The sequence below is a fragment of the Castor canadensis genome, chromosome 12 (genome assembly GCF_047511655.1).
Source record: "Castor canadensis chromosome 12, mCasCan1.hap1v2, whole genome shotgun sequence".
NCBI classification, from domain to species: domain Eukaryota; kingdom Metazoa; phylum Chordata; class Mammalia; order Rodentia; family Castoridae; genus Castor; species Castor canadensis.
In genome coordinates this window covers 66,600,585-66,623,395 of record NC_133397.1, presented here as the reverse complement: position 1 = coordinate 66,623,395, position 22,811 = coordinate 66,600,585, and the positions used below count along the sequence as shown (strand labels likewise).

At 35.9% G+C, this 22,811-nt stretch overlaps 1 long non-coding RNA gene across 2 annotated transcripts in view; it reads left to right on the top strand.

The window, feature by feature from the left end:
* The first annotated feature begins 921 nt into the window (after nt 1-921).
* The window catches only part of LOC141415046 (uncharacterized), an 88,061-nt gene continuing 66,171 nt past the window's right edge, over nt 922-22,811 (top strand). For both annotated transcript variants that reach the window (XR_012440074.1, XR_012440075.1), the window contains exon 1: nt 922-1,075. This is a non-coding gene — a long non-coding RNA (uncharacterized lncRNA). The remainder of the gene's footprint in view (nt 1,076-22,811) is intronic.

Genomic DNA, 22,811 nt, shown 5'->3' with positions numbered 1-22,811 from the left:
TATGTTATAAGAAGACTACGATGAAGTGATTCAAAAACATTTAAGAAAATTAACAAATAGTAAAGTTACATGCCTATCTTAGCTCCCATCACATTCAATAGCCCCACAAAAACAAATTGCTTTTTAAAGCTAATGAATTGACTTCATTTATTTAAATACACTTTCTCTGAATTTTTCATTACATTTATTAAGGAAAAATGGGGAAAGGGAAAATGTCTGTAACAAAAATGAGAAATCAGGGAAGGCTGGCAGTACTAAATTGAGTATTTTCTGTAAGAAATTTTATGAGACCAGGTTAAGGGAAATAATGTCTATAAGGAAAGTAGAAGATTTTCTAGAAGATGGGTGGACAAGGTTTCCAGCAAAATCCTCTTACATTTGTTGCAAAGAGCCATTAGGTGGTTGGTCAGGAAAAGTACAGGAATCTCAGGTGTATGTACAACTTGGACCATTAAATCAACCTGATAAGAACAATTAATCTTCATACATGCCTGGTATTGTGGAATGTGGCTTCCTGTACCAAACACACCCTTTGCCTACTCTAATTCTACCTGGCAGAGTCTAAACACAAGAGCTTCCCTAATCTGGGATGAATGTCCCCAGGCCCACTGGGCAGCTGTCATCCTATTGCCATTCATTGGCTGAACCTGGGTGACCAGAGCCATAAAAGATGAGGGGACTACTGAGTTCTGCTCAATAGCCACTTTAATGAAGATCACTTCTGCTTTTTATAAACTCCTTTTTCACAGACAGCATTTGGTCAGAAAAAGCATGCCAAGTATTATGTGTCAAGGTTACATTAGTACAGGGAAGCATAGTTAAAATTAACTTTTTGTTGTGTTGCTTTTAAAACGGGAACAGAGAAGCAGGAAAAGCACATGGTCAGCATAACCTTCTTATTAACATCTGAAGGACACAAAACCATCTAGGGAAGCTTGAGCACTGTTGTTTTTCTGGACATCTGGTTCTGAGACTTTTGCTTCAGTTCCTTGGCGTTTTCTCACAAGGCCAGTACCAACTCACACAGGCAAGGTCCCACTGCTGACTCCGACATCATCCTTCCTTATTATCTATGGTAGGTGACATGTTTTCTGAATCACTCTTATTTTCTCACTTTTCTCGCTTATTTTATTACAACATAGGCTTAAGAAACTCTCCACATAGATCTTAAAGGGTGTTTTCCTTTTCATCTTATTCACCTAAATGTCTTTACAATTTATTGACCAATTATGGACTCATATGTAGAAATAACTTTTTCATAAGACTTGAACACTTGATTCTGATTCTTCTAGTACATGTTGTGCTGCTGGTAAGAAACTCATATGGGAGATGAAGCTACAGAATGTACATAGAAATATTTGCCCCCTTTCAGGGAAACTTCAGTTCTTCTGTTAAAGTCTGTATGCTGATTGAACCAGGTTATCAAGAGCAATCTCCTTTCCTGGAAATCAACTTATTGCATATGTTAAAAATGTCTACAGATTACCTTCACAGCACTACTTAGACTTGTGGTTGAATAATTAGGGACTGTGGCTTAGGGGAATTGACAATGAAAACTGACCATGAAAGGAAAGAGACACAAATGTTTAAGAACACAGACTGTAGAGTAAAACTAGCTGTATTCAAATTCTAATACTTCTAATTATTAGTTGTATTCTGTAGTTTATATGTGTTTCTATTTCCTGAAGTATATAATTGGAATGATAATAATACCAACTAAGAAGAATATGTGAAGATAAATTTAACATATGTAAAGCATCAGGCACTACTTGTCACATGGAAGTACTAAATGAACATTTGCTGCTATATTGATATAACATGTGGCCTGACAGAATTCAGTAGATTGAATGGGGGAAGTTTGACACCTGTTTCAACAACCAGAGGTTGCTGTGAGAATTTTCATCTGCATCACAAGACAACACTTGCTCTCTGTACACCCCAGACTTCTACAGCCTGACATTCTCTTGCTTTTCCTCAGCAAACAAGCCCTCTATTCTCTTTGTAAGGGTCAACCATCTTGTGCCCTTTTGAGTCTCATAGCATATATGTGCGGATACCATGATTAGGCACATAATAAATTTCACGTATTTTTCCTTATTCATCTGCCTGGTATCAAGGAAAAAGGATAAATTCAAAACTTTGAAAATATATATTCAACTGGAAATATTTCCCTCTTCAATAGTTATAAAATTCAACAGAAGCCAACTAGTCCTAAAGTGTTCTTTCTTAGGGAAGTAGGTGTTCTAAACAAAAATTCAATTTGGAAATATAGGCAAAAATATCGATACCATAGATAGACACATAAAGAGGATGAGGAAAATAAATTTCTTCTCCTTTCCTCATTTTCCTTTATCATTTTGTAATAAGATGCTATTGCTTTTCTAAAACAAAAGTCATTTTTAATTGTAATGTGATTAGGGAATCTAATTAAATTCAAGTGCTCATCTGGAACAATAAGGAATAGGAATGAAAATGATGAAAGTCAATAATTTAAAAAAATGAGAAACACTTTTAAGAGCTACACTACAATAATAATTAAAATGAGGCAATATTTCTGCAAGAATCAATAGATTGATTAAGCAAAAAGAAAGATAAGAAATAGATGTGCATATGAGAGAAAATTGAGAGATGTTAGAACCCTAGTGGCACAGATGACTTTTATAAAAGTGGAGAAATTATGAGTAATTCAGTTATAGTTATTGGCATGAAAAAATACCTTTGAATTTAAGATATTACATAAGAGGATTCCCAACTGGAATAAATATTGAAATTTAAGACATGGAGGCCAAAATAGCAATTGGAGTGAATAGACAAGTAGATGTCTGGGTTAGGTTGAACTGTATCTGTCTAAAATTCATGTTGAATCCCCAACCCTGTAATCTATTAGAGATAGAAACTTTAAGTCCTTGATTTTAATTAAGGTCAAATAAGTTTAGGCCTAGTAGGATTGGTGTCTTTATGAGAGGAAGGGACACCAGGGATTCTTCTCTCCATGCATGGCACAGAGGAAGTTCATATGCAGACACAGGAGGCCAGCAGTCTCTTCAAGACAGGAAATGCCTCACCAGATACAAAACATGCTTATGTTTTGTTCTTGGACCACTATCCTCCACTGTGAGGAATTCATTTCTGTTGACTAATCCACTCAATTTGTAGTACTTTATTAAAGCAGCCCAAATTGATTAATGCAATGTGCGAGTGAGAGGTGGAGGAAGCAAACAAGACAAGGGAGGCAATCTCAGAGTAGACAGACAGATTTGACTTAACATTGACTACGTTAAACATTGAATAACTTAAAGAAAACTATTGTGAACATTTAAAGTATTTGCAACACATTCTAGAGTAGTTAAAAAATATATGCATTTTTTAAAAAAAGATGCATTGTCTAGGGAATAAAACTGATCAAAACAAGCGTCACTTGCTTTTTTTGTTCATTTATTCATATGTGCATATATTGTTTGGGCCATTTGCGTCACTAATTTTAGAAATCACTTACCTAAACAGTAAAATATTAGAGCCCCAATATATTTGGTAAATAGAGAAAACCTCTGACATATGATTATGGCAGTTAACAGTTGTTTTATTTTTTTTGTCAGAATTTGAATTTCAGCCTTGTTTAGTTCAAACCAGTTGAAGTGTCTGAGCCCTTCGTTTGGGCCTATGCAAACACTCGTGTATGCCATTTAGCTGTGGAGGACCAAAGTTCCATCTGCAGATCATGCTAATGCAGCCATTTTCTGAACATGCATCCTATGAAGAGCCATGATGTTTGACACATCAAAAAACATCAACTATTTCAGTCCCCCTTACTTCCTATCATCATTCCCCATGCCATAGACCATTTTTTTTCTTTGTACCATAAATACCCCTAAACCCTATCCCTCTTGAGGCAGATTTGAGACTTACTCTCCTGTGTCCACATGCTTGTCTGTCTCATGAGTAAACACTTTCACTTTTGCAAAACTCATTGTTTCAGTGATTGGCACACTGAGGCAGGCAAAATGAGCTTGGCTCAGGAAAAAGGTGGAATAAGTAATTTGTGGAAAACTGACAAGCCTCCAGATAGCTGGTATAAACGTGTTCTACCCTAAAAGTAATTGTATGCATAATTTTAATAATAAAGAAATACCATGCAAATCATGAAAATAAAAATTGCTTAACAAATGAGAGAAAATAGCATTCTGTAACATCCCTGTAGGAGAATAAATTCGGACAGGTGAGAAATCATTTTGTAACATTTAAGCAACTATTGCTCTCTGACTCAGTATTACACTCCTAGACATTTATTCTTAAAAAGAAAAGAAGATTTTAATGGATTAATTTTGTAACTCTAGAAAAGCTAAAAGTGAAAAGAAATAGTTTTGCTAGCAACAAAAATGAAAACATTGTGGATGAAAAAAGGTATAAAGGTCCCAAGCCAGAGAGGAGTTAAATAGGTTAGTTTCTCCACATCCTGGGCAGTCTAATGACACAGAGAATTGGTAGAACTATTCAATAGGCTGTCGTTCACGAGGAAAAATGCATCTTTTTCCACTAATTTTGTTTGAAATAGACAGTAATATTCCTGTCATACTTTTAATACTAAACACAGAAGAGTAACAAAAATTCAAATTATAAGTTATACCATGTAGCTTGTTCTTTAAGGCCTAACCTCCAGTGCTTAAAAGGTATTATGAACACACACATAGTACAAATAAATTTAAAAATTTGTACCACCTAGAAATTCTGTTTTGTAATGTTATAGTTCATAAACTAATTTTATTTTGCTCCAATATCTGTAGTGAACAACTTAGAATGCCTCCACTTTTATATGTATATGCATCACTATGTGCAGAACACTCTGTATTCTACACACATGTGCACAAGTGTGTGAGCACACCCACACAGACTTGTATGACCTAGCAGAGCTTGGGCCTCATAAAGGGGAGCTAAAGTTGTAAACAGAAATTCAGAAACCTGGAAATCATTTTGATGATATTCACTATAATGGAAAAAATATTTAAAGTTAAGGCATTGGATATACAAATTATATACTCATAGGTAGAATAATGAATTGTACTGTTGTGTTATAAATGTAATGATATGAAATTGTCTAATTGGTTTAAACTGTTTTTAATTGTATGGATGTTACAATCATACTAAGAAGTATATGCAAATATTTCTTCAACAAATATTTGTTGAGCTCTTATATGTCTGGTATTTTCAAAGTGCAAAATATAGAAGTACTGAAAGAAAATTATTAAAGTACTTCTTAACTTTGAAAAAAAGATTAAAAGCTTTGTGCAACTAGTACTTATCAAGTGGTATCCAGTGACCAGATAGCTTTCAGATTGATGCAAGACCAACATTGTTTTAATTATTTTGGGATATTTTTAATTTAATTTTTGTTAGCATTAATTAATTATACAACAGGGTTTCATTGTGATCTTTACAATATACACATAATGTACTTTCATCAAATACATCCTATCTTCATACATCCTAGCTTCACCTCTTTCTCTCCTCCCCACTGCTTTGTAACAGTTTTTAGTGGGTTTTGTTACATTATTTTCATACATATAATATTCTTTGCTTTCCCCCTACCCCATCAATAGGTACCCCCACCAAACCTTGTGGGATCATTTCAAATTATTTTTTGAGGTATAGATTACACATATGAATGAAATTGTGATGTTTATCTTTCTGAGTTTGGCTAATCTCATTTAACATGATGATCTCCAATTCCATGCATTTTCATGAAAATGACATGTTTTCATTCTTTTCTTAAGTTGTGGTTATTGCTATTTTATTATTTTTTCTTTTCTCTTAATAAATTTTATAAGGATATATTCATTATACAAGGGGTGGATTCATAGTGATAAATTCTGATTAGACTTTTATTGTGCATTATTCATGTTGCCCCCATCGTCTGTCCCCCTCAACCCCTTTCCTTTCCCCACTTTAACCAATTGCAAGAGGTTTCTTAGTTCTGTTTCATATGGGTATGTGAAGTCCATCTACCATATATCCTCACCTCAATCTCCTTTATTCCCCCTCCTCCTCCCACTAGTACCCCCCACACACTGTACCTATTTTACAGTCCTGTTTTCCATTATTAATATTTTACAGCTAAAATAATACTCCATTGTACATAAGTACCACATTTTCTTTGACAAATCATCTGTTGTTGGGAACATAGGATGGTTCCATAGCTGGGCTATTGTGAATAGTGCTGCTATAAAGAAAGAGGGTGCAGGTTTCTCTATTGTGTGTGGACTTAACATTCTTTCAGATAAAAGCCCAGGAATGGTATGAGGATTATATGGTAGTTTTTTTTTTTTTTTTAATTTTTGAAGAACCTACATACTGATTTCATTAGTGCCTTCACTAATTTACCTTCCCACCAAAAGTATGTAAGGAGTTCCTTTTTTCCCACATCCCCACCATTTGTTATTGTTTGTTTCCTTGATTATAGCCATTCTGATTGAGGCAGGATGGAATCTCAATTTAGTTTTGATTTGCATTTTTCTTTTTTTTTTTTTTAAGTTTTCTTTTTTTTTTTCCTTTTTCTTTTATTATTCATATTTGCATACAAGGCTTGGGTCATTTCTCCCCCCTGCCCCCACCCCCTCTCTTACCACCCACTCCACCCCCTTCCTCACCCCCCCCACTCAATACCCAGCAGAAACTATTTTGCCCTTATCTCTAATTTTGTTGAAGAGAGAGTATAAGCAATAACAGGAAGGGACAAGGGTTTTTGCTGGTTGAGATGAGGATAGCTATACAGGGAGTTGACTCACATTGATTTCCTGTGTGTGGGTGTTACCTTCTAGGTCTAAACTTTGATCTAACCTTTTCTCTAGTACCTGTTCCCCTTTTCCTATTGGCCTCAGTTGCTTTTAAGGTATCTGCTTTAGTTTCTCTGCATTAAGGGCAACAAATGCTAGCTAGTTTTTTAGGTGTCTTACCTATCCTCACCCCTCCCTTGTGTGCTCTCGCTTTTATCATGTGCTCATAGTCTAATCCCATTGTTGTGTTTGCCCTTGATCTAATGTCCACAAATGAGGAAGAACATATGACTGTTGGTCTTTTGGGCCAGGCTAACCTCACTCAGAATGATGTTCTCCAAATCCATCCATTTACCAGCGAATGATAACATTTTGTTCTTCTTCATGGCTGCATAAAATTCCATTGTGTATAGATACCACATTTTCTTAATCCATTCATCAATGGTGGGGCATCTTGGCTGTTTCCATAACTTGGCTATTGTGAATAGTGCCGCAATAAACATGGGTGTGCAAGTGCCTCTGGAATAACCTGTGTCACAGACTTTGGGGTATATCCCCAAGAGTGGTATGGCTGGATCAAATGGTAGATCGATGTCTAGCTTTTTAAGTAGCCTCCAAATTTTTTTCCAGAGTGGTTGTACTAGTCTACATTCCCACCAACAGTGTAAGAGGGTTCCTTTTTCCCCCGCATCCTCGCCAACACCTGTTGTTGGTGGTGTTGTTGATGATGGCTATTCTAAAGGGGTGAGGTGGAATCTTAGTGTGGTTTTAATTTGCATTTCCTTTATTGCTAGAGATGGTGAGCATTTTTTCATGTGTTTTTTGGCCATTTGAATTTCTTCTTTTGAGAAAGTTCTGTTTAGTTCACTTGCCCATTTCTTTATTGGTTCATTAATTTTGGTAGAATTTAGTTTTATAAGTTCCCTATATAGTCTGGTTATCAGTCCTTTGATGTATAGTTGGCAAATATTTTCTCCCACTCTGTGGGTGTTCTCTTCAGTTTAGAGACCATTTCTTTTGATGAACAGAAGCTTTTTAGCTTTATGAGGTCCCATTTATCTATGCTATCTCTTAGTTACTATGCTGCTGGGATTTCGTTGAGAAAGTTCTTACCTATACCTACTAACTCCAGAGTATTTCCTACTCTTTCCTGTATCAACTTTAGAGTTTGTGGTCTGATATTAAGATCCTTGATCCACTTTGAGTTAATATTGGTATAAGGTGATATACATGGATCTAGTTTCAGTTTTTTGCAGACTGCTAACCAGTTTTCCCAGCAGTTTTTGTTGAAGAGGCTGCTATTTCTCCATCGTATATTTTTAGCTCCTTTGTCAAAGACAAGTTGGTTATAGTTGTGTGGCTTCATATCTGGGTCCTCTATTCTGTCCCACTGGTCTTCATGTCTGTTTTTGTGCTAGTACCTGGCTGTTTTTATTGTTACTGCTTTGTAATATAGTTTGAAGTCAGGTATTGTGATACCTCCTGCATTGTTCTTTGACTGAGTATTGCCTTGGCTATTCGTGGCCTCTTGTGTTTCCATATAAATTTAATGGTAGATTTTTCAATGTCTTTAATGAATGTCATTGGAATTTTGATGGGAATTGCATTAAACATGTAGATTACTTTGGGGAGTATCGACATTTTTACTATGTTGATTCTACCAATCCATGAGCATGGGAGATCTCTCCACTTTCTATAGTCTTCCTCAATCTCTTTCTTCAGAAGTTTGTAGTTTTCCTTGTAGAGGTCTTTCACATCTTTTGTTAGGTTTACACCTAGGTATTTGATTTTGTTTGAGGCTATTGTAAATGGAATTGTTTTCATACATTCTTTTTCCGTTTGCTCATTGTTACTGTATAGAAATGCTAATGATTTTTCTATGTTGATTTTATATCCTGCTACATTGCTATAGCTATTCATGATGTCTAGAAGCTTCTGAGTAGAGTTTTTTGGGTCTTTAAGGTATAGGATCATGTCATCTGTAAATAGGGATATTTTGACAGTTTCTTTACCTATTTGTATTCCTTTTATTCCTTCTTCTTGCCTAATTGCTCTGGCTAGGAATTCCAGTACTATGTTGGGCATCCTTGTCTGCTCCCTGATTTTAGAGGGAATGGTTTCAGTTTTTCTCTGTTAAGATAATGCTGGCTGTAGGTTTGTCATATGTAGCTTTTATAATGTTGAGGAACTTTCCTTCTATTCCTAGTTTTCTTAGAGCTTTTATCATGAAATGATGTTGGATCTTATCAAAGGCTTTTTCTGCATCTATTGAGATGATCAAGTGGTTTTTGTCTTTGCTTCTGTTAATGTGGTTTATTACGTTTATTGATTTTCGTATGTTGAACCACCCCTGCATCCCTGGGATGAAGCCTACTTGGTCGTGGTGAATAATCTTTTTGATGCGTTGCTGAATTCGGTTTGCCATTGTTTTTTTGAGGATTTTTTGCATCGATGTTCATTAAGGAGATTGGCCTATAGTTCTCCTGTTTGGAGGTGTCTTTGCCTGGTTTTGGGATAAGTGTAATACTGGCTTCATAAAATGTTTTGGCAGTTTTCCTTCCCTTTCTATTTCATGGAACAGTTTAAGGAGGGTTGGTATCAGTTCTTCTTTAAAGGTCTGATAGAATTCAGCAGAGAATCCATCAGGTCCTGGACTTTTCTTTTTGGGGAGACTCTTGATTGCTGCTTCAATTTTATTTTGTGTTATAGGTCTATTCAGGTGATTAATTTCCTCTTGGTTCAGTTTTGGATGATCATATGTATCTAGAAATCTGTCCATTTCTTTTAGGTTTTCAAATTATTTGAATATAGGTTCTCAAAGTAGTCTCTGATGATTTCCTGGACTTCCATGGTGTTTGTTGTTATCTCCCCTTTTGCATTCCTGATTCTACTAATTAGGGTTTTTTCTCTCCTCATTTTAGTCAGGTTTGCCAGGGGTCTATCGATCTTGTTTATTTTTTCAAAGAACCAACTTTTTGTTTCATTAATTCTTTGTATGGTTTTTTTGGTTTCTATTTTGTTGATTTCAGCTCTTATTTTTATTATTTCTCTCCTTCTATTTGTTTTGGGATTTGCTTGTTCTTGTTTTTCTAGGAGTTTGAAATGTATCATTAGGTCATTGATTTGGGATCTTTCAGTCTTTTTAATATATGCACTCATGACTATAAACTTTCCTCTCAGGACTGCCTTAGCTGTGTCCCATAGGTTCCAGTAGGTTGTGTTTTCATTTTCATTGACTTCCAGGAACTTTTTAATTTCCTCTTTTATTTCATTGATGATCTATTGCGCATTAAGTAATGAGTTATTTAGTTTCTAGCTCTTTGCATGTTTTTTGTCTTTACTTTTGTTGTTGAGTTCTACTTTTACTGGATTGTGATCAGATAGTATGCACAGTATAATTTCTATTTTCTTATATTTGCTGAGGCTTGCTTTGTGCCCTAGGATATGATCTATTTTGGAGAAGGTTCCATGGGCTGCTGAGAAGAATGTATATTGTGTAGAGGTTGGATGAAATGTTCTGTAGACATCTACTAGGTCCATTAGATCTACTGCATATTTTAGATCTTGGATTTCTTTATTGAGTTTTTGTTTGGATGACCTATCTATTGATGATAATGGAGTGTTAAAGTCTCCCACAACCACTGTGTTGGCGTTTATATATGCTTTTAGGTCTTTCAGGGTATGTTTGATGAAATTGGGTGCGTTGACATTGGGTGCGTACAGATTGATGATTATTATTTCCTTTTGGTCTATTTCCCCTTTTATTAGTATGGAATGTCCTTCTTTATCTTGTTTGATCAATGTAGGTTTAAAGTCTAGTTTGTCAGAGATAAGTATTGCTACTCCTGCCTGTTTTCAGGGGTCATTGGCTTGGTAAATCTTCTTCCAGCCTTTCATCCTAAGCATATGCTTATTTCTGTCGGTGAGATGAGTCTCCTGTAAGCAACAAATTGTTGGATCTTCTTTTTTAATCCATTTTGTCAAACAGTGTCTTTTGATGGGTGAATTAAGTCCATTAACATTAAGTGTTAGTACTGACAGGTATGTGGTGATTCCTGTCATTTAGTTGTCTTAGTTGTTTGAAGGTTTGATTGTGTGTACCTAACTTGATGTTACTCTCTACTGTCTTGCTTTTTCTTTTCTGTGGTTTGGTGCTGCCTGCCTTTTCATGGTTAAGCTGGGTGTCACTTTCTGTGTGCAGAATCCCTTGCAGAATCTTTTGTAATGGTGGCTTTGTGGTCATATATTGTTTTAGTTTCTGCTTAACATGGAAGACTTTTATTGCTCCATCTATTTTGAATGATAGCTTTGCTGGGTAGAGTATCCTGGGGTTGAAGTTATTTTCATTCAATGCCTGGAAGATCTCACCCCACGCTCTTCTTGCTTTTAATGTTTCTGTTGAGAAGTCTGCTGTGATTTTGATGGGTTTACCTTTGTATGTTACTTGTTTTTTCTCTCTTACAGCCTTCAATATTCTTTCCTTAGTTTCTGAACTTGTTTTAATGATGATATGCCATGGAGTAGTTCTATTTTGATCTGGTCTGTTTGGTGTCCTGGAGGCCTCTTGCATCTGTATGGGAATATCTTTCTCTAGATTTGGGAAACTTTCCATTATTATTTGTTGAATATAATACGCATTCCCTTCGCTTGCACCTCTTCTCCTTCTTCGATGCCCATGATTCTCAAGTTTGGTCTTTTGATGGAGTCAGTGAGTTCTTGCATTTTCTTTTCACAGGTCTTGAGTTGTTTAATTAATGTTGTTCAGTTTTTCCTTTGATTACCATTTCATCTTCAAGTTCTGAGATTCTGTCTTCTGTTTGTTCTATTCTGCTGGATTGGCCTTCCGTTTTGTTTTGCAGTTCTGTTTCGTTCTTTTTTCTGAGGTTTTCCGTATCCAGGCAGTTTTCCTCTTTAATATGGTCTATTTTTGTCCTGAGTTCATTTATCCATTTATTCACTGTGTTCTCTCTTTCACTTTGGTGTTTATACAGTGCTTCTATGGTTTCCTTTGTTTCTTCTTTTGCTTTTCAAATTGTCTATTTTTGTTGTCTTGGAATTTCTTGAGTGTCTCCTGTACATTTTGGCTGACCCTATCCAATATCATCTCTATAAAATTCTCATTGAGTACTTGTAGAATGTCTTCTTTTAAATTATTCTTGTGGGCTTCATTGGGCCCTTTGGCATAGTTTATCTTCATTTTGTTGGAGTCTGGATCTGAGTTTCTGTTCTCTTCATTCCCCTCTGGTTCCTTTACTAATTTTTTGCTGTGGGGAAACTGGTTTCCCTGTTTTTTCTGTCTTTGGTGTTGTTACTGTCCCTGTACTGTGTGCAATTAAGTATTTTCTAGGTTGTAATAATAACAATGGTAATATTTAGAATGGAAGGGTGAGCTGAGATGGAAAGCAAGAAGTTAAAGAAAAGGGGAAAACAAATATACAGACAAGAGGGAGAAAGCAGAACAAGGTTTCAGATAAGAAAGTTTCAAATGTATAAGCAGGGAACATTAGTGTACTAATCGACAGGAAGCTGAACAGACATTAGAGAGACAGAGAGAGGATTGAAAATCAAAGATAAAAAAATAAAAACTAAGTAAATAAAAGAAATATCTATATATGAAAATGAATTAAAATAAAATGGGAAATAGAAAATTAAAAAAAAAAACAAACAAAAAACTTCCAAGTTTATATGCAATGCAGTTTCTGTCTTAATAATTTGGGTGTCTGTCTCCAGTCCTGGAGATGGTGCCTCAGATGTTGTTCTGTAGTTGTCTCATCAAAGGGGTTGCATAAAGTAGATCAAAACTACACACACACACACACACACCAAAAAAACAAAAAAAGCCCCACCAAGTGTCCCAAGTTCAAATGCAATACAGTTTCAGTAAGTTTTTCGGCTTGCAGGTGTAATTCAGTTGTTCTCTCATCAAAGGTAGGGAGAAAAAGAAAAGAGCAGTCTGGAGACAGTTCTGTGAGTGGTATCTGCAACTGTGGCTTGCCTGCCTGCTGCTCTCAGCCTGCTGTAGCTGGCGGCGTTATTTATGCAGATCTCTGTGGTGAACTTAGCACTCACCGGTCCCACAGGCTTTGTTTGCTCAGAGTTCTCCTGTGCGGGTGCCTCTGCTACAGACTTTCCCCTTTCCAAGCACTGGGAAAGGTGACACTGCCCCCGCGTTGTCAGGCCTGCGTGTTTATTTACAGTTCATGTGGGAGGTGGGTCTTCCCCCCTCTCCTGTGCAGTTTTCCTCCCACCTCCACTTTCACAAGCTTTCCTGCTCCTGCTTTCTGGGCGGTGCTGCTGCTCCTGCTGGCCGCCATGTTTATTTACAGTTCATGTGGGAAGTGGGTCTTCCCTCCTCTCCTGTGGAGTTTTTCTCCCTCTGACACTCTCACAGGCTTTCCCACTCCTGGTTGCTGGGCATGTACCCTGCTCCCACCAGAGGCTCTCCGCCCCACCCGGCTTGTTTATTTACAGTCCCGGGAAGGATTCCCTTCCCCCAGTCTTCAGGGGTCAGGGTGCCCCACCCTCTTTCCAGCGTGTCTTAATTGTTCTTATTGCTTATTACTCAGTTTCTTTTTTTCCCCGGGTGGAGGTTAGTCTGTCCAGGGGCTATGCTGCTCTGGCCCAGGCTTGTCTGTGGGAGTACCGCAGTTCTGCGAAGCTCACCTGGTCCACGTCTTCCCAAGCCGTCTGTATGCCAGCCACTGGCGGCCCCGGGGGCCCTCCTCGTTTCTCCGTTTAACTTGAGGTGGAAATTCTCTGCGCCGGCTGGAGATGTGGAGGGGTCAAAGTTAAGCCTTTTCTCAGTGATTATGCCTGCAAAGTGTGTCTCCAGGGTCTCTCCAATATTTCACTATAGGAGGCTTGCTTTCTGCTTCCTACCTCTAGCTGACATCTTGGAAACTCCTGTATTTTTCTTATGGCAAAGTATGTTGAATAGTTCTTTGTGTATTTATTAGTAATTGTACTTCTGCTTTTGAGAACTATTTCTTTGCCCTTCAATTAAGTGGATAATTCATTCTTTTGGTGGTTGTTGTTTTTAGCTCTTAATATGTTTTGGATATTAACTCTTTGTAGGATTAATAGCTTGCAAAGGTTTTCTTCCATTCTGAGTTGCTTCTTATTCTGGAATTTGTTTCCTTTGATGTGCAGCAATAATCCCATTTGTCAATTCTCACTCTTAATTTCTCCTCAAATGAGTCCTCCTTAGGAAAGTGTTGTCTATCCTAACACTTCCAGGTATTTTCCTTGTTTTTCTACAAGACTTTCAAAATTTTTGATCTTACGTTAATATCTTTGATGCATTTTGAATTAATTTTTGTACAGGGTGAGAGACAGGGGTCTAGATTCAGTCTGTTTTATGTGAGTATCTAATTTTCTTAACACCATTTGAAGAGGCTGTCTTTTTTCTCCCAGGTAGATTTTTGGCTCCTTTGTTAATAATCAGATCGCTGTAGCTGTGTGGGTTTTTGCTTGGATCTTGTATTCTATTCAATTGGTCTACATATCTGTTTTTGTGCCACTACCATGCTTTTTGTTACTATGGCTCTGTAGTATAGCTTTGAGTCAGGTATTCTGATAGCTCTGACATTGCTCTTTTTACTCAGGATTGCTTTAGTTATTCATAGCTTTTTATGCTTCCATATGAACTCTTGGATTGATTTTTCTATTTCTATAAAGAATGACATTGAAATTTTGACTAGAATTTTGATGTTTTATAGGTTTCATTGTATAAGTATTTCACGTCCTTAGTTAAGTATATTACTAGGTATTTTACTTTGAGGCTGTTGTGAATGGGATTGTTTTCCTGATTTCTTTCTCTGCTCATTCATTGTTGGTTTATAGAAAAGCTACTTAGGTTTGTATACTGATTTTGTATCCTGTCCCAAATGCTTATCAGATATTATAAGATTTTTTGGTGGAGTCTTTTGGGTGTTTTAAGCATAGGATGGTATCATCTACAAATAAGGATACTTTGATATTGTCCCTTCCTATTTATATTCCTTTTTATTTCTTTCTCTTTCTTTTTTGCTATGGCAGGGAATTCTAGTCCTATATTAAATATGAGTGGAGAGAGTGGACACCCTTGTCTTCTCCCTCATTTTAGAGGAAATAGATTCAGTTTTCCTCATTTACTACAGTGTTGCCTATGGGTTTGCCACACATAGTCTTTATTATGTTGAAGTATGCTTCTTCTATTCCTAGCTATTTCAGGACTTTCACCATGAAGGAATGTTGCATTTTGTCAAAGGATTTTTAAGTAACTATTGAGATGATCATGTGATTTTTGTCCTTAATTCTGTTTATGTGCTATATTATATTTATTGATTTGTGTATGTTGAACCATCCTTGCATTCCTAGAATGAAACCAACCTGATCATGGTGTAACATCTTTTTAATGTGTTGTTGAATTCCATTTACAAGTATTTTATTGAGAATTTTCACATTGATCTTCATTTAAAAAATTAGTCTCCAATTTTCTCTTTTTGATGTATCCTTATCCAGTTGGCTATTATGTAATACAAGATTCATAGAATGTGTTTGGTAGACATTCTTCCTTTTCTATTTTATGGAATAGTTTGAAGTGCTTTGGTGCTAGTTCTTCTTTAATAATCTGTTAGAATTTGGCAATAAAAAAATCCATCAGGCCCTAGGCTGTTCTTTGTTGGGAAACACTGTAATAATCTTGTTAATAATCTCTTTAAGTCATTTATATCCTCTTGGGACAATTTAGAGTAGTCACATGAGTATAGAAGTTTATTGATTTCTTCTAGATTTTCCAGTTTATTAGAATGTAAGTTTTCAAAGTATTCTTAATGATTCCCTGAATATATTAGTATTTGTTGGGATATCTCCATATTCATCTCAAATTTTATTAATTTGTGTCTTCTCTTTCTTTTCATTAGTGTTGTTAAGAATTATCAATCTTACTCATGTTTTTAAATAACTAACTTTTTGTTTCATCTATTCTTTGTGCTGTTTTTTAATCTCTATTTCATTAACTTCTGCCCTAATCTTTATTATTTCTTTCTGCTTACTAATTTGAGGTTTTGGTTTTTCTTCTTTTCCTAAGAATTTGAAATACATCATTAGTTACTTATTGGACATCTCCCTTTGATTTCTCAATGTTGCACTCATAGCTATCAACTTCCCTTCTAACACTGCCTTTTTACTGTTCCAAAGGTTTTGGTAACTTGTGTTTCCATTTTCATTTAATCTAGGAATATTTTTTATTTCCTCATGGTGGATTTTCAGTCTGCATGTGATCTAATATCTTCTATTTTTTGTAGGTAGAAGGATGATAGATAGTTACATAGAAATAGAGATATTGTAGTTTTATTCTATTTATGTCCTAAAGTATTATATCTTTTGGAGAAAATTCCAAGGTTGCTTAGAAGAATTTCTATTTGCAACCATGGAGGAAAATTCTGTAGACGTATGTTAAGTCCATTAGATCTACAGTACTTTTTAGTTCTGAAGCTTTCTAGTTGATTTTTTTTTTGGTATGAATGATCTGCCATTTTATGAGTGAATGTCAAATCTTCCACTATTATTATGTTGGGATTTATTTGTGCTTTTATGTCCAACAGTGTTTGTTTTATGAAAATGCATGTACATTCATTTTGTATGTAAAAGTTTACAATTGTTTTTCTTCTTCTGATGGACTGCTCCTTTTATCAATATGAAGTTGCCTTCTTATTCTCTTCTGACTAATTTTGTTTTAAAGTCTGCTTTGTTGGATATGAATACAGCTATTCCTGCTCACTTTCAGATTCCAAATTGCTTGAAAATTATTTTCCATCCTTTAATTTTATGCCTATGTTTGTCTTTTTCAGTGAAGTGCATGTACTGTAAGCAGTAAATGGTTAGGTATTGTTTTTTAATCCCACCTACCAGTCTGTGTCTTTTGATTGGAGAATTGAGACCATTAACATTTAGAGTTATTATTGAAAGGTATGTAGTAATGCCTGTCATTTTGGTGTTTTTGAAATAACTGATTCTATCCTAATCCTCATTTGGTTTTGACTCATATAGTGGGATTTATTCTTTTCTCATATTTTTCCAGTTGCATTTATCTTCCTTTTTTTATTATTAATTTATTCACATGTGCATACATTGTTTGGGTCACTTCTCCCCCCTACCCCTCCTCCCACCCTATCCCCCTATCTTCCTCTTCTGTATGTAAGATTCCTTTTAATATCTTCCTCAATGCTGGTTTAGTGGTCATTAATTCCTTTAGCATTTGTTTACTATGGAAGATTTTTATTTCTCTTTCAATAATCAACCATAGCTTTGCTGGATAGAGTAAAGCAGTTATTTTCTTTCCAGCCTTGCAACACATCACTCCATGCTCTTGTTGATTCTAGAAATTCTTTTGAGAAATCTACAATTATTATAATGAGCTTATCTTCATATTTCAGTTAATGCTTCTATCTTGCAGCTTTCAATATTCTTTCCTTGTTGTGTACATTATTGCCTTCCTTATTTTGTTCATCTGTTTATATTCCCTGAGTTCCTTTAACTGTTTATTTTTATTCTTTGAATCCATTCAGGTTTGTATCTAGTCCTCTTTAATTTCTTCGATCATTCTTGTAATCATGAACCTAAGTTCTTTATCTAGGCTCTCTTCTTCATTATCCTTAGTATCTATTACTGTGGGGTTGTTGACCTCCAGTAGTGATATGTTGTAATGTTTCTTCATATTCTTTTGTTTTTGCTTTTTAACTTGTGCATTCTGTTGTTGGTTGGAAGTTTTAGTTGCCTATAGTCTTGAAGTTGAAGTGTTCTCAGTATTCGTGCAAGACTATGTAATAGGTGTGCAGCAGTGTAATTTCTTACTACTGGACTAGGATAGGTCAATAACCAAACTTTTTCCTGCATGCTCAAGGCACCAGTCCTGAAACCCAGCATCACTCAGATGAAGGAAAACTAGCAGGAATCTCTTTTCTTTACTTTTGTATGGGTTGGTGTTATATATGGTCAAGGGTGAGTTGTCCACTTCTGTACTGCTTCCACCTGAAAAACTTCACTTCTTTGTGTATGGGAAGCCAGTGTTGGATGCATGCAGTTTTATAGTCTCCAGGATAGGTAGGTTCTCACTTGCTACACAAGATCCCCACTTGTATACCCTAAGGCAGCACATGTGATATACTTGAGGGATCCCCCAAATGCAATGAGCACTGAGTTCTCCACCAGTAGCAGACAACTAAGGGCTCAGGCATTCTGCTTGCAGGTTTCAGTTCTTCCAAACCTTGCCCTGCAGCTTGACACCCTGTGGAAGGGATGAGGACAGGATATTTGCATGATACCTGGGTCCTGTGCTCAGAGCTCTCAACCCTGCCAGGCAATAAACCATCACAGCCTGCAGATAGCTTTTGAATGCTGAGTACTGTGTTAGCCATGAGCTTGGTGCTGTTTCTGCAATGATTCTCAGGAAGTGAGACTTGCTTTTGTCAGAGTAAGAAAAGCCACTGATCTCTGTGCCCTTTGCCATCTGAGACTTCAGCTACTTAAACTGCTCCATGTCAGTCCCTTTCCTTAGCCACTATACTATCTTGTGTTTGTCTACCACCCTGACTCCATGGAAGGGTGTTTCAAGACTCCTTGAGCCACATCATTCCTTTGTTTTCAAGCCCCCAGTATAGCTCAGTCTCCATCCCTGCTTAGCAGCAAATGCCTGCCATTGGCAGACAACTGGAGAAAGAGCACTCCACCAGCAGTGGGCTCAGTGCTCTGTTACTTCAGTGATCCTGAGGCACTGGGACTTACTCTGTCCAGGACGGGAACAACCATGGATCACTGTGCCCTTCACTGCCTAAGCTGCTGTTTGCTTGAACTTCTCTGTGCATCCATGTCGAACCCTCTCCTTCTCCACAACCACCACTCATGGCCATATCTTTCCCAGACACTAGGCAGGCATCCTAAGACTCCCTGAGATGTAATTGTTGTTTGCAGATTCCCAGAGTAGCAACAAACCCTGCAACCAGCAGGCAGCTCCTGGAACCTGAGCACTTAACTTGATGCCATGTTTCTACTGTGATACTCAGGAAATGAAACTTGCTATAGTCAGGCAGGTCATGACAACTGACCACCAGACCCTTCACTTCCTAGGCTTCTGGGTGATTAAACTTCTCTGCTCTTCTGCATCAGACCCTCTTCTTCTCTATGATGATCTCTCATTGGTGGCCGTCTCCCTCCCAGACTCGGTGGCAAAGTGTTCTAGGACTCCCTGTTCTGAAATTGTTCTTTGTTTCTCAAGTCCAGGGTAACTCAATCTCAAACCCTGCATGACTGCAGAATCCTGCAGCCAGCTGGCAGCTTCTAGAGTCTGAGGTCTCTGGCAGATGTGGATTCACTGCTCTGTTTCTATAATGATCTTCAGGCAATGAAACTTGCTCTCATGGAGTAAGGTCTACCCATTTACCAATGAACCCTACACTTCTTAAGTGATCTGCTACTGTTTAAACTTCTAAGCTTGCCATGGTCCCTTTCCTTCTCCAGAACCACCTTTTGTGGCCATCTGTCTCCAGGACACTGTGGACCCTGTGTAACAGGACTCCTTGGGCTGTCATTGGTCCTTGTTTTCAAGTCTCCTGAGTACCTCAATCTGGAACAGTAGGCCCTCTCTCAAGATGGCATCTTGCCATAGCTCTCTGAGAAATGAGGAGTGAAGATAGTCTTAGCCAATTCTAACCTATCACAATAGGGGAATCACTGTCCTGCCAAATCTCTATGTTGGGTTTAAAACATGTGGGAGGAGGGGGAGTTATCTCACTGCTAGGTTAGCCAGTATGTTCTGAAATCTGCCTAGCTTGTTTTGTGGCAGAACTTCAGCTTTCCCTTCCTCAGGAGGGAGCTATGGACTGTGTCCTAATTTACTCTGTCACCTTTTGGGTTCACTGTACTTTTTAGCTGTCAGGTCTCACTCTTTAAACTCACACATAAAATTGTGTAATTAAAAATATTAGCCAGTTTTTGGAAATGATGCAACAAATTTAAGTTAATGGAATCCAGACAAATGTAAAGTAAAAAAAAATACCATATTAACAACAGAAAACTAAAGACAATGCTATTTCTTAAGCACTTTACACTCCTTAGGCAGCACACAGTATTTTTCTATCACTTCTATAAGAAAATTTCATGGTTTAATATTCAACTACCTCAAAAAGATAATTCTATAATAACACACTTTATATACTGTAAAACAATGTAGATTAACATTTAAAATGATGAATTTCATTAAAAAAACAGGTTTCCCTGCATAACTCCTACCCAAGAATTCTTGGCAAGTAAAATATTTTTAACATTAAAAATCATAGGTTACTTCATAAGGATGGGCTTCTCCAAACACTTAAGGTATATTACTTTTAGTAAATGGAAAATTTCAGAAGATGATTTTGACAGAAACAGAATTGACTTTTAAGTGTTTCAACAAAGAATATTTTTCTCATTTAATTATTAATCCAAATAATACTTTTTATTCCATAGGAAGGGTTTTTTGTTTGGATTGTGCATAGAGAAGAAACTGAAAAGAAATGAAATGACACATAGCTTCTCTCTTTTGGGCTTTTGTATCTACTTGTATTTAAAAAAACACTTGACTTCACTACATTTTCTAGAACACAATCTTATAAGTTAATTGGAAGGCAGAATTAATGAGAAGAGAATGAATATATTTCAATTGATTCTTTCACTGAGAATATCACATGGAGCCTAAGTGTTGTTTTGTGTTGTCAAAAGCAATTATTGCAAATAATAATAGTCTTTTGAATCTAACTTTTCATGCATATTTCTGCTCCTAATGTTTTTCCTTTTTCATGACTTTTAAGTTTTACTTTTTAAATACTAGAATGAACTGTATTCAAGTACTAATTCAATTTAATATTACATTGGTACACTAAGTTCTAAAATTATTTTCCCTGTTCTAAGACTATTCAAATGCTTTGGAAATATCATTTTAAAATATTTTCTTTTTGATATCTTAAGACTTATTTTTACCTTTACAATATGTTTACTCATATATAGCTTGGTTTCTTATAAATAAATGATCTCTATTGATATCATGATATGAATGATGGAAAATCTATTCTATATAGGTATATTCTATTTCCTTTCTTTACTATTTTTCTTAAATTCTATAGGTAGATTATATCTATCTATCTATCTAGAGAGAGAGAGAGAAAGAGAGAGAGAGAAAGAGAGGTGTAGACATACATAAAGATATATAGGGAGAGGTTTAACAAATTACTTAAATCCATATTTCTTGATCCAGCTTTAGACATTATTGTTTTCACTCTGTACAACACAGAAAAGGGAGACACTGCATTCTTCTCCATTTCTCACCTGATCTCTCTCTCTGTCTTTCAAGTAGTTTTGCTTTTTTTAGGCTACTAAAGTTATATTTAGTACTTTTGTATGTGACTGATTTTTCCACGCTCTCGATTTTAAAATTAGAAACTGCTAAGTGGCATTTGTAATCTTATGATAGTGGAAACATTTCCACAAAGCCAGAAAGTCTGAATGAGTCCATAGATAAGATGGTACCATCAAAGTCAGTGACCTTCTGTTATTAAATGGATAATATTTCAAACATCAAGATCAAATGCAAACTATCAAATGTGCAGAATCAAACTGCATATTGCTTTATTCCTATTTGGACTGTGAACTTTCTGTCATTTGTTTATACATCAAAGAAATATATTGATCCTTTCTCAATTTAGAAAGAGAGGACTTCATAAACTCACAACTCTCCAATTCCTTCCTTCTTCATTTATGATTAACTCCATTTGTTTTTTATTTCTTGTCTTTTTCTTTAGTAGTTTACTTTTTAAATTTTTCTGTGATCAACATCATAGAGTACTTGTTTTCTCTGTCCAGGAAGACTAAAGGGAAATAGTTTCCATAATCCTCAGTGTCTGAAATGTTTTCTAGACTCTCAGTTCTTACAGTTTGAGTAGGTATAGAATTTTGTTCTTGCAGTTTGTGTAGGTATAGAATTCTAGACACAATACTTTAAAAAAATGGAAGACTTAGGTCAATTGACTTCTAAGTTCCAAAACTTCTGTCCAATGTTAGTCTAATGTTTTTGTGCAGATAATTGCCTTTTCCTATTTGGAAGACTTTTTTCTTTATACTTAGTGTTATCTTCTAAACATTTTTATGACATATCTGGATATATTCCCTCAAGTTCATCATAACTGACCTCAGAGATTTCCCTCAGATCAGGAAATTTTATTTATTTATTTTTCTTTAGTTAATTCAGAATCTTTATTGATCATATAAGTAACAGTGGAAAAGACAACACAACTACTTTAAGCACAAGGCCCAACAGTTTAGGAGAGTCGCAGGCAGGTAACCATGATCAGAAATTTTATTATTTCTTCAAGTGTTTTTCTCAGCTTACAAATCCTTTGATAGAGTTTATCTTTTCAAATATTGATGCCATAAAGGTAATTATGTGTATCTTCACTTTTCCCTGATAAGTATCAACATAGACAATATAAATTTACTACTTTTGCATTTTTAATTGTAAACTTCTGTAGCCTTAAGTATATTTATATTTTATGTGACCATCACTTCCATCCATCTCCAGATTGCAAATTAAAACTTTCTAAACTTTAAACAACAACTCCATATAACTCCCTCTCCTTCCCTAGTGACATGGCTTTGACAAACACCATTCTTTGATTACTCTGCATTACTCACTTAAACATAATGATGCCATATTTGTATTTTCATGTCTTGCCTATTTCCCTTAGCATGATTTTTCAGTGGTCATCTATGAGGTAGGATGTGCAAGAATAAGTTTGTTACTAAGACTTAATAATATTCCTTTGGATGATTCTACATATTTTATATATCTTTCCATCTGTCATTGGACATTTAGTTTGCTTCTGCCTTTATCTATCATGAACATAGGTGTACAAATATGTTTCAGTCTTTGTTTTCAATTTTCTTGGAAAGATCCAAAAATGGAATTGCTGAATCTATATCACAGATTTTTAACTAACATTCTGAGAGAGTTCTTCAACAATTAATCCAGACTTC